The sequence below is a fragment of the Triticum aestivum genome, chromosome 1B (assembly GCF_018294505.1).
Source record: "Triticum aestivum cultivar Chinese Spring chromosome 1B, IWGSC CS RefSeq v2.1, whole genome shotgun sequence".
Taxonomy (NCBI): Eukaryota; Viridiplantae; Streptophyta; class Magnoliopsida; order Poales; family Poaceae; genus Triticum; species Triticum aestivum.
The window spans coordinates 325,796,771-325,799,963 of record NC_057795.1 but is presented as its reverse complement, the minus strand read 5'-3'; the positions used below and the strand labels follow the sequence as shown (position 1 = coordinate 325,799,963).

The window sequence follows — 3,193 nt, the reverse complement described above, 5'->3', positions numbered from 1 at the left end:
TGGATCTATTATGATAACATGCTTTAAGAGTCTTATTCTGCCAACACTTCCTTATTCTGCTAACACCCTGACGCAACAACGCACGAACTAAAAAAAGGAAAACCACACCCCCACCCCGCACTCCCCCACTCCTACCCACCTTCTTCCCCTCCCCATGCCCAACCTCTCGCCTCTATCCTGGCCGGTGCCGCCGCTCCGACCCCACCCTGGCGAGCCTTGAGAAGTTGCGCATCCCGCCGCCCCGTCCGGACCCAGGACGCCCCGCCTACCCCCGGCACCCCACCAGCCCCGCCACCTCCCTCCGGTTCTAGCCAGTGCAACCGACGCCACCCCCACCCCACCAGCTTCTTCCCCCACCGGCGCCGCCACACCCTCATTCGGCTTCATCCACCGCCGGTGCCGTCCCACCCGCATCTGGCTTCCTCGACCGCCGGTGCCGCCGCACCCACATCCGGCATCTTCCACCGCCGGCGCCGTCGTGCACCCGGCCGTGCGCCACACGGGAAGGGACCTCCTCAAATCTCGTGCCTCTATTCTTGCGTCGCCCCGTGCATACCTTACATTCACCGCCGCACTAGGCGCAACCGCCGCACCTCTGCCTCCCTTCCCCAGCCAAGATCCGCTTCCATGGCGGCTGGATCCATACTTCCACGCGCCGCCACTTCGTCTCTGGAGCTGCAGCTTCCGCTGCTCGGCCACACAATGGGGATATGCCCCTCACGGCAACGACGCCAATGCAGTTCTCCTCGCGCACCCCCGGACTCCTGCCTCCACTAGATTGATACTCCCTCTTGCCGGTGCATGTCGATGTCCTCCATGGGATTCTCCTCCTCCTCCCTCTTGGCCTCTACAGTACAAACAGCGACACCTTGAACCTATCCATGGACGACTGCTGCTTCCACCTCTCGGCCAAATCCGACGCGTCCAGGCTCCCTTCCCTCTCATTACTTCGGCATGTGCAGTTCGTCCGGCGAGTCCGTGCAGTTCGCGGATGACGGGATTGCAGCTCCAGGCTCCCCGACTCCCTGTTGCCTCGATCGAGGGGACGCCTTGGCCTCCTCCTTTCCTCCCCCTCCTCTGCTCCTCTCCCTATGATTCTCCACTGACGGCAAGCAGTCCAGGCTGCTCCCTAATGCAGGTCATCTGGGTCTTGCTCTCTGAGAGTTTTGTCGCTCCGCTGGAGCAGTCCACACAGCAGGCACACGAGGCCATCATCGACTCCCCGTGTAGTACACTTTTGTGATGTGAGCCCACTGCTCCCCCCATGCCTTGCCAACGAACCGGCCATCCTCTTTGCGCCTTGCTAGTGCCCAGTGCATGAGGAGCCTGGCGCCGGACTCCCTAACCTCCTTCAAGAACAGATCCGGCCTTCCCCTCGGCCCTTCCCTGACTCTGTGTCATGGCCGCACTGCACACTGCTGCATGCGTAGTCCACGCCCTGATGGCGTGCCCCCATGCTCCTGTGTGCTGCCCCGACGACGGGTCGTCACCCGTTTCAACAGGTGCGTCGCTCCTCCGCGTGCAGTCCCCAACCGTCGCTACCGTCTGTATCAAGTAATCCGCTGAGCTGGAGCTGAAGGTCAATGGCCGCCCCATGCAGTTAAGAAAACACTTGTTTTTGCTGCTCTTTTTGAAGCTCGTTTTGATATTTATTTGCAGCTCACTGAATTTCATTTTGCTCTTCACTATTAGATCCATGGTGCTGGCCGTGCTTTCTCCTGCTGCTCTGTGTGAGGTGAGGACGGGTTCTCTGTTGGCAAGGTAACGCATTTTTCAGTATGGTGTGCAGTTCCATCAGTGTGGTCGTGCGGCACGCGGGCGTGGGTTTGCAATGTGGTGCCCATCTACATGCAGCCCACGATGATGGCCATATCCGCTGGGGCTTTTTTATTCGTGTTTTTATATTGTACTCCCATGGCCACCATCCCGTATTTGTGCGAGTATTTGTTTGCCTAATGGCCCATAGCCAGCTCCACCACAGGGCGTCTAACTCTGTATGTTCCCAATGCAGTTCGGCGGGCGAGCATGTTCCGTGCAGTGCATTTGCCATGTTCTTGCATTTTGTAGTGTTTTCATTTTGCAGCTCCTTTGCTTTTTGTTGCAGCTCACTCAATATTTATTTGCAGTTCATTGCGAGACTCCATGGTGCTGGTCGCGCCACTCCTTTTCTTGTTGCTACGTCTGAGGCGAGGACGGGCTCTGCCACACCGGGAACCAGGGTGTTCGCGACACCGGCGAAGACGGCGTGGTGGTTCCCTTCTTTCCCAACAATAGAAGTTGTCCTGCAGCTATGTAATTGTTGAAGTTCAGGAATATGTTTGGTGTCTATTCGGATTTCGTTTGGGCGCAACACTGTAGTTCGCCCGGGTCTTCACTACGGTGCGGACGGGTGTGCAGTCCACCGACGAGGGTGCTAGCAGTGCGATGGCGTGATGCTCACGGTCTTGAATAAATTTTTTTGATGCGATGGTGCGATGGCGCAATTTGTTTCGTGTGTTCTAAAGTTTAGTTGACTACGTCAACACCTGCAGTGCGTTTTGTCCTCGGATGTGGTTCAGTTTTGGGAGTGATGTTGTTCACTTGTGCCCAACATGAAAGTGTTAAAATTTAGTGAAACAATAAAATAGTAATGCGTTTCACTTTGATATATATGTCGCAGTTCCTTTGGCCTAGGCTCTGCGGTCCAATAGTTCGTAAAAAAAGTTGAAAAAAGACAACAAAAACTCGTGTGAGAAAATTTACATCCGACAAAAGAAATCATGAAGTTCGCTTGACCATCTGATGCAGTGTGGTATTTCATCCGATGCAGTGCGGTTTTTTGTTTAATATCTGATGCAGTGTTGTTTTTAGTTTAAAGCTGTGCGTTCTTCTGTCTGATGCAGTTCCCTCGTCAATTTTGGTGTCACAAAAAACAGAGTATCCGTATTTCGGTAAAATCAAAACTGCTCTTAAATCGTAAGGAATTAGAGGAAGCGTTCTACATGAAAAAATTGCCCCTCGTCGATATCTTTCCAACGGCATATCACTTGGATCATTCCGGCGAGCGGTTTGAAAAAAATTACGAACAAACGGCCGCTGCCACTCGTCGTCCCCTGCATGATTTTTAAAATTAACTTAAAACCATAAGTAATCTCGAAAACATTTCAACATATGAAAGTTGCGCCTCGTCCATAGCTTTTCAATGGTATATTAC

The 3,193-nt window shown here is 53.8% G+C and overlaps 1 long non-coding RNA gene across 1 annotated transcript; it reads left to right on the top strand.

Annotated features, from left to right (window-relative positions):
- The first annotated feature begins 287 nt into the window (after positions 1-287).
- Positions 288-2,530, top strand: LOC123090853 (uncharacterized). The gene is made up of 3 exons (XR_006442629.1): positions 288-1,599; positions 1,693-1,761; positions 2,127-2,530. It is a non-coding gene; the product is annotated as an uncharacterized lncRNA (long non-coding RNA).
- Positions 2,531-3,193: the final 663 nt, after the last annotated feature.